Source organism: Panthera pardus, unplaced genomic scaffold (assembly GCF_024362965.1).
Source record: "Panthera pardus isolate Hobbes unplaced genomic scaffold, ASM2436296v1 HiC_scaffold_24, whole genome shotgun sequence".
In the NCBI taxonomy this organism is placed as follows: domain Eukaryota; kingdom Metazoa; phylum Chordata; class Mammalia; order Carnivora; family Felidae; genus Panthera; species Panthera pardus.
Window position 1 is genome coordinate 27,314,073 of NW_026526810.1, and position 16,478 is coordinate 27,330,550.

Below are 16,478 nucleotides of genomic sequence, written 5' to 3' on the forward strand. Positions count from 1 at the left end.
TTCTCATTCATTCTCCACATCTTTTCTTTCTGCTTCTGTACTGGTTTGCCATTTGGATAAAGAAGTATGATTTATGTATTAATTCAGGTGACTTCTAGGCAGTCAACATAGTTTTGAATTCATTCATGTTCACACTGTCCATCAGTCAGGAAATGAGCTAAGCAAAATGTCTAATATCCCTATATCAAATAAGACTCAATTCAGAAATTCTTTGAGGAAAAAATATGTAAAGGTGTTTAATTAGAGAGTTATATTCAGAATTTGGAAGGATGGTCAGCAGTTCATATAGTCAACATATTTTCCATAGAAGCAGTACCACCTGGGACAGAGCCCTCAAAGAACTGGGGACATCTTTTCTCTTTGAAAGTGTGTCTTATTATGGTTCTGGCTTTTGATAAAGTAATTCAAATCTTAGTGTTCTCCCAATGAAAAAAAGAGGTTTCCCCAGAACAACATTGTGAGAAGGTCAGTCATGGTCATGTACAGTAGCCTCCCCCTACCCATAGGGGATACGTTTCAAGCCCCCCGGGGGATGCCTTGAAATGGTAGACAGTGCTGACCCCTAATATATTGTTTTTTCCTATACATGCATATGATATAATTTAACATAAATGAGGCACAGTAAGAGATTAATGATAATTAATAATAAGATAGAACCACTGTAATAAAATATAGTATAATAAAAGTTATGTGAATGTGGTCTCTCTCTCTCTCTAAATACCTTATCGTACTGTACTCACTCTTCTTCTTCTCATGATGTGAGATAATAAAATGCCTCCACGATGAGATGAAGCGACGTGAATGACGTAGGGGTTGTGACATAGCCTTAGGCTACTACTGACCTTATGACCTACATTAGAGGAAAGTCGTGTGCTTCTGGATCACACGTGACCAGGAGTAATGGAAAGTGAGACCAGGGTGGGGGCAATAGGTTCACTCCCACTGATGGACTCTCATCTCTATATAATCAGAAAAAAAAAAAAAAAACTGTTTTGTTTTTGCAAAGAAACTGCCCCAACGTGATTAAAACCTGGAACACTCAACAGTGTAAGAAATCACTTTTTAAAAATGTTTATTTACTTTTGAGAGAGAGTAACAGAGTATGAGCAGGGGAGGGGCAGAGAGAGAGGGAGACACAGAATGCGAAGCAGGCTCCAGGCTCTGAGCTGTCAGCACAGAGCCGGACATGGGGCTCAAACCCACGATACCGTGAGATCATGACCTGAGCCGAAATCAGATGATTAACTGAATGAACCACCCAGGGGCCCCTGTAAGAAATCATTTTAAGGCTGGGGGTAAGCTATAGATCAATGAACATTATAAATACTGTACTGAATCAGTAAAGAGCTTGCTTTGGATTTTTTTTTTTAATTTTTTTTTTAACGTTTATTTATTTTTGAGACAGAGAGAGACAGAGCATGAATGGGGGAGGGGCAGAGAGAGAGGGAGACACAGAATCGGAAGCAGGCTCCAGGCTCTGAGCCATCAGCCCAGAGCCCGACGCGGGGCTCGAACTCACGGACTCACAGACCGTGAGATTGTGACCTGAGCTGAAGTTGGACGCTCAACCGACTGAGCCACCCAGGCGCCCCTGCTTTGGATTTTTAAAAAATATGCCCTTTAATGATCTATATAAGCAAAATGTAAGATACAATAGGTAATGGGATCTATAACCTATCTGTCTCTTTTTTTCCCCCTCAAATAGTTAATATACTTTTGAAGCCATCTGGCAATGCTGCCAGATTGATCAGGTTTAAACCGGCCAAAGTTGGTTTTAATCAGCAAACGCAAAACTATTGACATTAAAGCTGATTTGATCTAGTTTGAACTAGGCTACTTTGACAAATGTGACTTTAAACTAGTTTGATTTAGTTAGAATCTCTTTGTTGAGAATCATTCATCGTCCTGCCAAGAAGCTTTTTACACTATTTTCTCCTAACACAAAGCAGTGTCACCTGGCTGAATCCAGTTTCCTCCTTCTGAACCGTTGTGATCGTGTCGGTCTGACCCAGTAAGGACAAGTGGGAACCAGGTTTATCTGGTCTCAATCAGCATGAACTGCTCTCAATTTGATTTGTCCCAAGTTGGAGCATTTTAAACTATTCATTTGAACGGGCCTTATCCAATCTGATCCAGGAAAGTTGGTTTTGACATGGGTAGAACCAGTTAAAAGCTGATGTTGGGGCAGCTGGGTGTCTCAGTCGGGTAAGCATCTAACTCTTGATTTGGGCTCAGGTCATGATATCACAGTTTGTGAGTTCAAGCCCTGCATTTGACTCTGCACTAAGAGCGTGGCGCCTTCTTGGGATTCTCTCTCTCTCTCCTGTTCATCCTCTCTCTCAAAATAAATAAACTTAAAAAAAAAAAACACAAAAAAACCCTGACTGTAACCAACTTGGAATCCATTTGCTACTATGATAGCTACTTCCCCTTAGAAACCTGACATTCAGACATGGCTTAGCTAGTCTGAGCCTACTGTGAAGCTACTGCCCCGGATGAAATCAGTTAGAACTCTTCCATGTGGTCTGAAACACCTGAAGAAAATGAGGATGGAAGAAATCCAGATTTCACAGGTTAGGGAGAAATCCAGGTTATGGAGAAAAGGCAGAGAGGGGGGAACGGAAGGTGCTCTATCTATACTCTTCTAGATACAGGTCGACATGGAGAGTCAGGATCAAGAAATGATTTTTTAAGGAAATATGGATCAAGACCCCAGAAGAGGTAGGAAGGCATAGAATAGAGGGACTGGGTCGGAAACAAAGTAGGGACAAACGTATATTGTAATTAAATTGGGGGAAGAGGAGAATCATATGGATGTGGTAATGGTTAGTTTTAATATCGTGTGAAGAAAATTTTAATTTTTATCATGTAATTGTAACCTTGGTTAAGTAATTTATGTAGCTGACTGTAGTCTTTTGATAATTCTATCAATTTTCCAATCGTCATTCCCCCACGTGCCCTGAGTCATTTGGAGAGCACGTGCACCTCTGTGTCCTTCCTCACCATAGCTTCCTCATCACCAAGGAAGGACGCGAAAACAAGCAAAAGGCTGGGGGACTTTGCTAGCCACGAGAAGACAATTTACAAAAGTTACAACAGCCCCTCTGAAGACCCTACCAAAAGGACACATGTTCTGGGCTATAGCAAGCGACTGCCTCTTTGCCACTTCCTGCGGTCATATAACATGTGTCAGGGCTGTGCCAACGGCAGTCATCACCCAACCCCTTCAACAGAGGTGACCCTACTGTTAGGTGACCATATGTGTGCCCAAGACAATCCTGCTTTCCATCTGAGGTCCCAATGTCATTATTTATTTATTTTTTAACGTTTTATTTATTTTTGAGACAGGGAGAGACAGAGCATGAACAGGGGAGGGTCAGAGAGAGGGAGACACAGAATCTGAAACAGGCTCCAGGCTCTGAGCTGTCATCACAGAGCCCGACGCGGGGCTCGAACTCACGGACCGCGAGATCATGACCTGAGCTGAAGTCGGCTGCCCAACCGACTGAGCCACACAGGCGCCCCCCCCCCCCATGTCATTATTAATAGTGGCCCCTTTCTCTCTCAAACTTGTTCCATTTGGGGCAACAATTATATGATCAAGCTGCCTAAGGCCCAGTCTCCTCCTGTCTGTCTCCTCTCGCCTTCTCTCTCTTCTCTTCCACAGAGATTGCATGCATTCTCGTAATTTAAAATTCTGTCTCTTTGAAGATAACTCCAGAATTTTCATCTCCGTCTTTTTTTTCTTGAGTTCCAGTTCATAATCTCCACTGGGATATTAAAATAGTAACCCACTTAGTACTGGTGGAAATGAGACAGACTGACAGGTATTGCGTTAGCCTCGCTGCCGTCATCCACCCCTGCCACCCAGAAATGTGTCACCTGAGTGGTTACTGAGAGCAGCCTCCACACCAAAGAAAGATAGGAAATATGTGTTCCCATGTTGGAAAATAAAAGGGTATTTGCGCATGTTGCCAGGGTTCCTCTGGAAAGCATCCAGGAATCGTTCCAGAAATTCCATTTCCAGGTGTGTGTTTCTTTAAGGAAACATTGTGCAGCTGAGAAGGAACACCCTGCATGGTGCCACTTTCTGTAGGCGTTGCTATGGCAGATCGGCCTTATTGTGGAATAGCAAAAGGAGTCATGGGGAAAACTCAACATGAACGGACAGAGCATACCCTCCACCCCGAGGAAGCCACAATCAGGTAGCTGACATGTGTTTCAGAGTGAGCATGAAACAGATCAACTTCCCCGGCTGCAGACCCACAGCAAGGACCTGCTGGGTGGGGAGAGGTGCTCCACTCTGGGATCAGGAGCCCGCCCAGATTTCTGCTTGGTCCCGGGATCCCACTCCTGGCTCTTTTGTTCCAACCTTACCCTTGAGAGAACCGGGTGCCTTCCCTCTTTGGGAGCTTCCGAAGAACCTTGGAGACAGGTTAGAATCCGTGGTCAACAGAGGCTGACACTTCAGCCCCGGAGATGGGTGGCTTGTCCAGAGTCAAGGCTCGGGCTGGTCCATCCGTAAACCTCATCTGTGGGGAGAAAGGGGAGAACTGTGAAGAACCTCTGAACTATGTGCATCTATTCACCTAGGAGAAGGAAATGTTTGAAGTACATCTATTTTTTTTTTTTTTTTTTTACGAAGTATGGACCAACTCCATTGACAAAATGATTTTAAGACCACTTACTGGAATAATAGAAGAAGAGAAAAGCAAACTTAGGTGGGTCAAACACTGTCTTGGGTGGGGTTTCCCCAAAGGCAGACCCCAAGATGAGGATTCCAGGACATGTAACTTGAGAGATAATCTTGGGAAGCACTGGACAGGGTGTCGGGGGGAGGGACAGGAAAAAAAGGAAAGCCGATGGAGGGTGTGTTGATGAGTAGATTACCACTGTGGACACTGGCGTTCAGCCCTGCTGGGGCCCCTGTGGGAAACTGGAGCACTCTGCAGAGTCCTCCTGCCAAGAGCAGTGGGGGAGAGGTTTCCATCCACCAACTCCCGTCCCTCTGGGGTAGTGGGTCATTCTTGTAGCGCTAACTCACTGGAACCTCTGGCCTGTTGCCCACCAGGAGGAAGTGCACTCCTGGGCTGGAAACTGCCCTTAGGTGGAGAGATCCAGGAACATTCTTAGGTGGGGAAGGACCTCTAAGGCAGACCAAGGAGATGTGATTGGAGGACCAAGATCGTCTCCTAAAGAGAACCTCCGCACCACCACCATCCAGAAGAGGACGAAGGGAGGGCAGCAAGAGAAAAGTAAAGCGGGAGGATGAAGACTGTAGGAAAACTGGCAGTGTTTGCCCCACATCAAAGCCTACACTTGGAAGATCAGACATTTCAGCTTCCAGGGTGAACTGCTTCTGTCCCGTTCCACTTGTGCTCCTCCTCTTCCCCTCCCCCGCCCACAACTGAAATATGAATCCACTTCCAGGGGCTGGGCAGGAGAACTGGAGGCTGAGAATATCCTCACGACTCTTCCCTAAGCAACGATGGCTCTTTCCAGTCCCGTTAGACTGGCAGGAGCATTATGGTGGCCACATGCAGAATTCATAAGCAGGGGACCTCAAAATGGGTTCACTGGGACTTTAACTGATAGGAGAGCAGCCCTCATCAGGGGCAGTAGAATCTCCTGCAGTGAGATGGAGCTGGGTGCAAGGTCTGCTCTCATCCCCTGCTCGTGTAATTTCTTAGGCAAATTTCTTCACCTTTTTACGCTGATGTTTACTCACCTATGAAACTGAGTAAAATAATAGTAAACCTCTCATAGGGTTGCTTGAGAGTTAAATGAGACAAAGCATGGAAAGCCCTTATCACAGTATCTGGCACATAGTAAAAACTCAATAAATTCTAGCTATTATAATTTCTCACTCATTCAACAAGTATTTATTAAGTTTCTCCCCTGTGTCAGATCCTATTTCACTGATGTATCAGTGAACAAAACAGACTCAACTCTTGCCATGAAATGTGTATTCTACTGCCTTAGAGAAGGTGAGAGGGAGAGGCAGCTGTGATAAGGAATTTGGATTTCATTCTAAGTTTTGAGCAGGGTTTGACATGACTTGATTTGCACTTTTAAAAAGTATCTCCTGGTGGGGCACCTGGGTGACTCAGTCGGCTAAGCTCCTGATGTCGGCTCAGGTCATGATCTCACGGTTCGTGGGTTCGAGCCCGCGTCGGGCTCTGTACTGACAGCTCAGAGCCTGGAGCCTGTTTTGGATTCTGTGTCTCCCTCTCTGCCCCTCCCCTGCTCACACTCTGTCTCTCAAAAATAAATAAAAACATTAAAAAATAATAATAGTAAAAATAAAATATCTCCTGGCTGGCCATGGAGAAAAGAGACTGGGAGAGGGATAGCAGGAGAGGACACAGAGGTATGAGCTATGAGGCTATTGGAGCAGGTCCAGAGAAAGATGGGGGTGGTTCAGATGGGTGACAATAGTAAAGATCTGAATATGTCAAAATGTTGAGCTGTGGTTGAGTCTGGCATGTATTTTGCAGATGGAACCAACCACACTTATTGATGGTTGAGATGTGGAGTGGAGTGCAAAGAGAAAACTCGGTTAAAACATAGAGGCTTGGAGCCTGAGCATCTGGAAAATGATGGTACCCTTGATTGACAGAAGGTCAAACTAGAGAAGACAGGTACAAGGGGAGGGGGGAAGGGTTCTTGTGGGAAATCCAGAATTCTATTTTGAACACGCAAACTTTGACCAGTCCAGTAGGTGTCCAAGCGGACATGGTAGGAAGGTAGTTGGCTTAGGGGGGAGGACTAGGCTGGATAAATGTTTGGAGACCCTGTGCACAAGTGGCAGGTTGTCCTGAACAGAGGCAGGGACAGGTCATCCTTTGCAACAGGAAGAAATGCAGAGGCTAGAAATACAGCTGCATGAAATATTCCTGGATGCTTAGGGCAACTGCTTCTTTTTTCTAGAAAATCCCCCCCAATTCAACTTAAGAGCTTATTAAATGGCTCAGCAGGGGCTGGAGGTTTTGTGCTGCCTGCCAAGCAACGATTTGGGGTTCACAGCCAATCCCAAGACAGTGAAAGCAGGGAACATGAGGTCAGAGAACACATTTTTTCCCATCCTTGTAGGCCTTCAATAAATATTGGATTGACTTGAATTATGAGAAATTGAAATTCATTTGTTGAAGACCTACTTAAAAGATACTTACGAATGGTGCAGAAAGCCATTATTCTGAGGAATTAATATAGCTTCCACAATCTTCTGAGCAAATCTGTCCACAGATGGAAAATGCGGAAGGACAGAACCCTCTACCGTGAAGAACTGGGATTGGTTCACTGACTTGGCCTCTGTTAAAATAAATAAATATATATATATATATATATATATATATATATATATATATATATATATATATGGCATCTTTTTGGCTAGTATCCAAAATATATAAAGAACTTATACAACTCAACACCCAAAAAACAGACAAGCCAATTAAAAAATGGGCAGAAGACATGAACAGACATTTCTCCAAAGAAGACATACAGATGACCACCAGACACATGAAAAGATGCTCAATATCACTCACCATCAAATCAAAACTACAATGAGGGATCACCTGATACATGTCAGAATGACCAAAATCAAAAACACAAGAAACATCAAGTGTTGGTGAGGATGTGGGGAAATAGAAACCCTTGTGCAGTATTGGTGGGAATGCAAACTGGTACAGCCACTGTGGAAAACAGTATGGAAGCTCCTCTAAATGTTAAAGATAGAACTACCCTACCATCCAGTAGGGTAGAGTCCATACCATCCAACTGCATTACTGGATATTTACCCAAACAATACAAAAACATTAATTTGAAAGGATACATGCACCCCTCTGTTTATGACAGTGGTATGTACAATAGCCAAGATATGGAAGCAGCTTAAGTGTCCAACCATAGATGAATGGGTAAAGAAGATGTGGTATATAGATACAATGGAATATTATACACCCCTAAAAAAGAATAAAATCTTGCCATTTGAAGCAACATGGATAGGTCTAGAGACTATACTGCTAAGTGAAATAAATCAGAGAAAGACAAGTACCATATGACTTCATTTATATGTGGAATTTAAGAAACAAAATAAACAAACAAAGTGGGGGGGGGGGAAGAGAGGGACAAACCAAGAAACAGACTCTTCACTGTAGAGAACAAACTGATGGTTACCAGAGGGGAGGTGGATGGGGGATGGGTGAAATAAGCGTTGGAGATTAAAAAGTATACTTATCATGATCAGCACTGAGTAATGTGTAGAATTGTTGAATCACTATATTATACACCTGAAACTAAAAAACACTGCATGTTACCTACATTGGAATTAAAATAAAAAACTTTAAAATATCAGAGCAAAACATTTTGGTAATCAAATCACCACAGGTTGGAACATTTGATGATAATAAAGATATTTGTATTAAAAAATATGGCATCTTTTTAGTCCCACTTACCAATCCTAACGTGTTAGATTGCAAGCTCCCTGAAAAGAAAGAGGCCAGGTCTTAGTCAATACTCTTTGGCTTCCCTAACTACCCAGGTGCTTAGCCAATGTGTGTTAGTGGACGTGATGGGGCCTGCTGCTCACAGTCATTAGAGATTTAGAGCAGATCCCCCGGATACAAAAGGAGACCCTCTTCATATCACATTCCCTTGAAAGCTTATCACTGAAACCCCAAGCCTAGACCCCAAATGACTCTGATAGACTTTTGAAGTTAACAATGAGAAACAGCTTCCATATGGGAAAGTCTGGAGTTCTGGTATATTTCCCTGGCCATGTAATACTTCCCACAGTGGCAATTGTGAGACTTCCCTACTAAACTCATTATGTTGGGAGGATGAGTAATGCTTTAATCCAAAGTTTTACTCTCAGCCTATCCATCACGCTGAAGCAGATCATTCACTTTGTATCTGAAGCCACTTAACAACAACTCACTGATAGCAACCTATGAAGGTCCACACTGGGTCAACAATCATGCATGGTTCCTTGATCCATTGGGATGATAAGACTTTAATTGGGGGGGGGGGGTGGCGGGGGAAAGGCCCTGGGATTTCCTGGTCCCTTGCCTTGAGAACTGTCTCATCCATAGACACTCTCTCCTTCCTTTTCCCACCACTCCCTTGGGTCCTGTTGCCACTTATAAACTCTGTTCCCTCATTCCCATTACCTCCACACCCAGGAGTTCCGTTTCTTTTTGGCCTTCTATGAGGGCTATCAGACCCATGGACTATTTTCTCCCAAGGACGAGCTAATGAGAGAGAGGAAATTTAGAAAACCAGCCCTCAGAATTAAAGGTCCACAAGATAATCAAATCTCCCAGACTTCCAAGAATGACCTCCTATGTACTGCCCAAGCCCTCTTCTCATATCTCCATGGGTATATGTTATGAGTGCAGAAGGGGGTGAAGCTGGAAAAAAAGTCCTGTAGCCCCAGGAAAACCTCCACATCTGAGGGACTCTATTCGCCCAGAACTGGGGACATGGCAAGTTGCTTTCTATGACCCTGAACAGCACATACAAACTTGTTTTTCTCTATGGGATGGTCCCAAAAGGGCGCCAGGCATCAAAGCAATTCTGCGTACATACTGAGCCAGGGGGATGGACACGAGTGAAAAGTGCCCTCAAACTTGGATCAAGTTGCTCTTCAAGAGTCAATTCAACACATCAGGTGAGTGACAGACACTGACATCTTTCACAAGGTGAAGCCCACAGGCCAGAGCAAGACTCTGAATAAGTTACCTATTACATTAGCATATCTAAAGAAAGAATGTGTGAAATCAAGTGGAAGTAGGTCAGCTTGCAATCTGGAAAAAACCTCAGTGAGAAAGGTACACTTAGAAGTGCACATCCAGGCCTTGCTCCCAGGGGGGAGTCCATCTTGAACATCACCTGTGGCCATTTCCTCACAGTCACCCTCCCACTGATGAAGGGGCTGACCTGAAAACAGCTATGGAGCTCCCAGAATTAACCACTGACAGACCCAAATACTCCTTCCTCATCTCTGATCTGCCTCTGCTCCGGAATAAGAAAATCAAGACTGAGATCTCATGGTTTGTGGGTTTGAGCCCCGCATCGGGCTCCACGTTGTCAGCTGCTTGGGATTCTTCTCTCTCTCTCTCTCTCTCTCTCTCTCTCTCTCTCCCTCTCTCCCTGCCCCTCTCCTGCTCTCTCTCTCTCTCAAAATAAGTAAAATTAAACAAACAAACAAACAAAAGATTGAGAATGATGTGCACACAGGAGGGAAGGTCCTAGTACAGGGAAGCAATGACTCTATGAGATGGGACATGGGACAGGAACAGTTGGGGTCACCCAAACTAGGCTCAATAAAACTATCCAGACTGGAACCAACACCCCCCTTTAACTCCACCTGGTTAGAGAACTTTTTAAATTACTTAGTGCAGAGGAATCTTTGTCATTAATTTTAGAACCCGACGCTGGAGCATGTATGGTTTAGTGTTGGGTCAGAGTCCTCAAGACTACCTCCAGGGTCAGTGATTTGCTGGAAGGACTCACAGGACTCAGCATATGGTCTCATTCACAGCACACTCGTGGGATTTATTACAGTAAAGGGCTAACAGAGCAAAATCAGCAACGGGAAAAGGTTATGGGGAGAAATCTGGAGGAAACCAGGTATAAGCTTTCAAAAGTCCTCTCAGTGGAGTCACATAGGACGAGCTTAATTCCTTCAGCAATGAGTTAGCATCGCATAAGAAGCACTGCCTATCAGGAAAGCTCGTTAGAAATTCAGTGTCTAAGGTTTTTATTAGAGACTGGTCATATAGGTACTTGACTGTACCAAAATTCCAGACTCCCAGAAGGAAACCAGGTGTTCAGCATAAACCACCACTGTATAAATAGGTAGGTACATTTAGGGAAGGCTTTATATCAGTTCAGATACCTGTTTAGTGGCCACGTTCCCACACACCAGCCAAGGGCCAACGTTACTCAACTCTTCCGTAGAGTAACAACATAAAGTCCACATTCAAGAGTATGGGTTCAAACGTCATCAACGAATCCTTTGCTGTCTTCATAAAGTCCTAAGATAAAGCACCCCTCCAGATATTGATGTGGACTTATTTTTCTACCGGGAGGACCCCACGTGCCATCAAGATTCTAGTGCTCTAGGCTGGCAAAACAGAACACACCCCATACCCCATCGACAGGTACCCCTTCCTTCTACCACTACCATGTGCTGGGAACCCTTACTGAGTTAAGCTTCAAAGCAGCCTGTTTGATTTAGAGTGCTAAATATTGTCACAAATCATCCATTTCTCACCCTTCTCCAAACCAAAATTTCCCAGCACGGTGGTCCCAAGTCCTGGTTCCCAGAAGTGCAGGGGGTCACAATCTTCATCCTGGAGAACTGTTTCAGGGACTCACCTGGGGACAGCATACAGTGAAGCTCAGAGAGGAGCCCTTTCTTCTGAGTCACATTAAAGCACCTTCACGCATCCTTCTCCTTTCCCTATGCAACGGTCTGTACTCCCACATCCTTCTACAGTGATATTATTTACTTATTTTCACCTTTCTGAAGCAAGCTATGACCTTGGCTCAGGCTGGGTCACAGAGCAATTTTCTTTACACAGTTTCTCAAATATCCTGTGATCTATGAACTCAACTACCCTGAAGTCAACCTTGAATGTATGCAGTGGTAATGACTCAATTGCGCTTAGATCAAGGAAATCCTAATCCCTAGACCCATTTGCCCAGTTCATTTTTCTTTTCTTTGTCAAAGGACAGAATTTAGGGAAGCAGTGAGAAGAGATTAACCCTCTAAAGTCTACTGGCTCAATCAGTCCACTATGGAAGCCAGATTTGGGTGCCTCTCTCTACACAGAACATTACCCCAGCAGGAATTCCCCTTCTGGTTTTTGTTTCCTTCCAAATTTAGAATCTGGGCTGTCTATGTGTGAGGCTGGCGGGAAGGGGTTGCTCAGGACAAATGACATCATGTAGGCCCACAGGAACAGATGTTCGGGCTCTCTGTTCTCCATGAACTTAGTTTCATGCCATCTACTGGAATGGAAACTCACCAGGCCATCCAGAGGGAGTTTCTAAGATGAGTGGGTGGAGCTACATTGCTTTCCTTTCATTAAGACAGGAAGGGCCTGGGCTGGAACATGTTAGTGAGGACATCCAGAAACCGGCATGGAAAGCCAGTGCTCAAACCCACGGTAGGTAAGGACTCTGGTCCACTGAGCAGATTGGTAAGTGAGATGCTGAAATAATTTTTCCACTCCACTGCCCACCTCCCCCCCCACCTCCAGAAAGGCACAGGATATTTTTAGCAGGAAAAATAAGTGCCCCATAAAAATGAACATAAAAATACCATACGGGGGACAGGGTACCCTCCCACCCGTTACCAAGAGATCCCTGGAGTGAGCATTAAATTAAATAGGCTTCAAAGCCAGTATTGGAGAAGTGGACGGGCGCAGGCCAGCCAGCACCGGTCTGGAAAGACCTGGTAAGGAAAATGGAAAAAAAGAAACAAGAAACTGGCCCGAAGAACCCCACACGTAAGCAGGGGGCGTGTGGGACTGGGCGGAAGTGCACACCGCACGCTGTGGCCTTTTCCGTGATCTCAGGGCCATTCGTTTGCAAATCCTATGACCTCCTCTCCAAGTTCACTCCCAGGCCCTTTCTGTGGGATCCGACGTTGTCCTTCTCTCCCCGGCCTCTGTGGAGCCGTCCTACCTTCATGTCTTCCTCATCTCTGCCCCAAGCTTACCCCAGGCCCTTGCTTTCAGCCCTCAGGGAGAGTCACTTCTGGCTCCGGCCCAAATCCCGGGATCCGCCTTCTCTTCCTCTCACACCCCATGTCCAGTCTGCCAGCAAATCCTGTTGGCCCAACTTTGCGAATATGCTGAGGTCTGGCCGCTTTCACCCCCTCCGCGGCTGCACGCTGCTCCAGGCCACCATCGGGTGTCAGCTGCCCCGGCTGCCCGATTCCTCACCCCGCTTTGCCCTTGCCCCTTTGGACCATGGACCCCAACACAGAAACCAGGCAGACATTGTTGAAACGGAAGTCAGATGAGGTCACTCTCCGCTCAGGACCTTCCAAGGACTTCCGATCTTACATGGAGGGAAAGCTGTACTCGGGATGGCCTTCAAAGCCCTGTGAGGTCTAGCCCTTTCTCTGTTGCCTTTTCCCTCCCAGCTACCTGCAGGAGCTCCATGCTGGCTCTCTGACTCACCAGGTGCACTCCTGTCTCCAGCCCTTGCCCTTGCTCTCCCTTCTGCCAGAATTGCTTTTCCCCAGAGGTCCCCAGGTTTTCTCCTTCCATTTCTTCAGGACTCCACTCGAACGCCACTTTCTTGGTCACTCCACGTAAAACTGCAGCCACCTTGATGTCTCTATGCTTCTTCCCTTCTCTCCACAGGGCTTATCACCCTTTACCTTTCCATAGAGTGGATTCTTTATCTTATTTATTATCTGCACCTCCCCACTACGAGTAATTTCCATGCGAGCACAGATCTTCTCTTTTTGTTTGCTTTTGCCGCTGCACCTCTAGCAGAATCTTTTACTGGATACATTGAATGAATGAACGAGTTAAAGTTCCATGCTAAACATCCACAACCACTCCTGAGTTCCCTGCTTTAAAGTACTGACACCACTACTTGTCCCATGGTCCCGACCTGCTCACCTCTAAACCGACGCTCAGTTGTGCTCTTTGCCCAACAGGGGTCGTATTTATGATGACTTAACTCAGTCTCTGCTCAAGTCAGAAAGCCATGACAAACCTCTCAGAGTGATACAAGACAAATGGCTTTCACAAACTCCAACCCTTTACTTCCTTCTTTGTGAAATGGGTGTAAAAACACCAACTTCCGTTAAGTTGCTGGGAGGGCAGTGAGGTGATTGGCCAATAGCACTTCTCCTGGCGCCTGATACAAAGCAGGTGCTCAGTTAACACCGTGTCCCTTCTCTCCTGTGTTTGTGTCTTCTGAATGCCCCGAAGGGCTGCTGGACTCTCTTGAGGGTCCCTCCCTCCAGTCTCTTCACTGAGCAATCGCTTTGTTTATGACTACACTATTTTTCTCAGGTTATGCTCTGGTTCAAAAATCCACACTTTCCTTCTGAAGAGGCACCATTTCATTAAACCCAACTGAACAGAGTTCAAATACTACCAAACCAAGTGAAATCATTCCACGAGGCCAGCCTAAGCAAGCCAGTTTCTTCCGAAAGTCTTCTCAGTAAACACTTGAGCGAGGATGGGGGTCCAGCCCACCACGAAATGTGGCGTCAGTTCATCAGCCGAGCCCTCTGGACCACTTACTGACCTCTAGGCCCCACTGGCTCTTCCTGGTCTCTGAGCCATTGCGAAAGCTGCCTTCTCCCCAGTCTAGAATGCCTTATGCCTCTTTTCCTCCTCCTCCTCACCCATCACCTATAACAAGACACCTTCAGGACCCTTAAGGCAGCCCTCCTTTGAAAAGCCCGTTATGTCCCCTGTCAAGGCGGCTTCGCTGCCCTTCTCCTACGCTCCCACCACATCATCTGTTCGTCATGGCATGGACCACGTGGACAGGCATCTGCCTGTGGAGTCATCTGCCTCCGCAACCAGGGCTGTGAGTCCTGCTGGCCAGGAACCGTGTCCTATTCATCTGTGTGAACTCAGTACTTAAGACGGCACATGGCATGCGGTAAGTGCTGAATAAACGCTTACTGAATGAATCAGCAAGTGAGTAAGTGAAACGGTAGCCGACTCAACAATAACCGAAGAAATGCAACACACTACCGGCCCAACTGGAGGTGTGTGAGGCATGAAGAGGCTGGAGTCACACGCTTCTTAGGAACAGACCCAGGATGGCACCACCCCGCCAGCCTCCTGCCCCAGGTCCTCTCCCCTTCTCCGTGCACGCACTTGTTCTCGCTGAGCTGCCTCACCCATCCCGGAGGCTGCCGTTCTCTTCCCGGTGCCACTGGGTCCCAAAGCGATGGTCCTAAATTCTGTGCCAGACTTGAGGCAAGTTTTTCCTGCCTACAGCTTTTTCATTTAAGTTGTTACAGCCGTCGTCCCCTTCCTCCACGAGAGATCTCTTGCATCTCTGGACTCAAGGAGTGTTTGCATTCCAGGAACAAGCACCCTGGCCCAAGATGCATTCTGATCCTCCCCAGTTGAAAGGCCACTGCTGCTACAGCGTGTTCCAGAAGGATTTTTAGCAGGTTTGGTAAAGGTAAATGCATCCCAAGTTGCCATGGAGATGTGGCGTTTCATAGTCACCGAGGACAGAGAAGCGAAAATTAGAGTTACTTGCCTTGAAATGTAGTAGAAAATGTAAAAGTCCAGAGTCTAGATGTGTAGGGCAGGTGTGGGGGAACTTCTGGCCTCCAGCTGTTGGCTCAATTTTCTTCCAACCTTTGGCAAACACAACAAACTGTGGTTACATTAGCGAAGAAAGATGCTTATCAGTCAGATACCACTGTCTGGAAATTACCCAAAGCCAGTTGGAAGGCACATGGGCGGTGACACACTTTACAAGCACCTTATCATTGTCCCACTCCATTTCAGAATTCATTTGGCCTTCTTACCTTTCAGATCAACTCTCTTTTTCTCCAGAACCTGTGCAAAGTTTGAGAGGAAGTCTTTTTGCTTTGTTTTATATTGTTGACTGAAGCCATAAAGTCACTAGACGTGCGAACTGGAAAGATCCTTAGAGATTATCTGGTCTAGCCCCCTCGTTTTATGGGTGAAGAAACTGTCAGTGCTGACTTTAACTTTGAATTTTATGAGGCCTATTTGTGTTGACAACATGATTGATTGCTCTGCTTCTGAGACTGAAGATTTGCAAGGGGAAATGGTGGGGGGGGGGATGTCAGAGCTCTTCCTGATGTGAGGGAGAATAAGGTAACAGCTTTCCCAGCTGTAACCTTCCCTGGGCCACATCCACCGGATATAATGCAAGGTCTCTCCACCTGGTGTAAGCCAACCACCATTGGAATGCCCACAGGAGGAAAGTATTGAAAGGTTAGAGGTAACTCCCTGTGACCTATGAGAAAGGACTGAAGAACTTTGAAGCAATAAGGTGTCCTGTCAGTGAGCGGCACTCACTATTTCCAAAGGGGGAATTCTCTCAGGGGTAATGGCTACCTGGACCTCTTGAAATGAACCTGCTCCTGTACTCTATAGCTGTCCGATCTCCCTCCCTATTGAGCAGGGAGGCCACAGAATGTGGCCAGAGAACGTTCCATGGCAGTGAGGCATGGCTTGGTTTAGGAACAGCATACACCTTAGGCTGTGGCAGATGACGTCAGGGGGCTGGAGCTTGAAGTCATTCTGGAAAAGGCACAGAGATCAGAGCTAGGAAAGTAAAAGTGAAATCTGTTTGCACAGCCAATGGAAAAGATCAGGAATGGAAACCTGGTTTCAGATCAACTCTAGTTGATTGGTAGTGCCGGCCTGGAGTACCGTATCTTGAGGGGTTGGGAGGCTGGGGGTCAGCGGAAAGGAGCGCCATTATGGATTCGTGATGCCTGC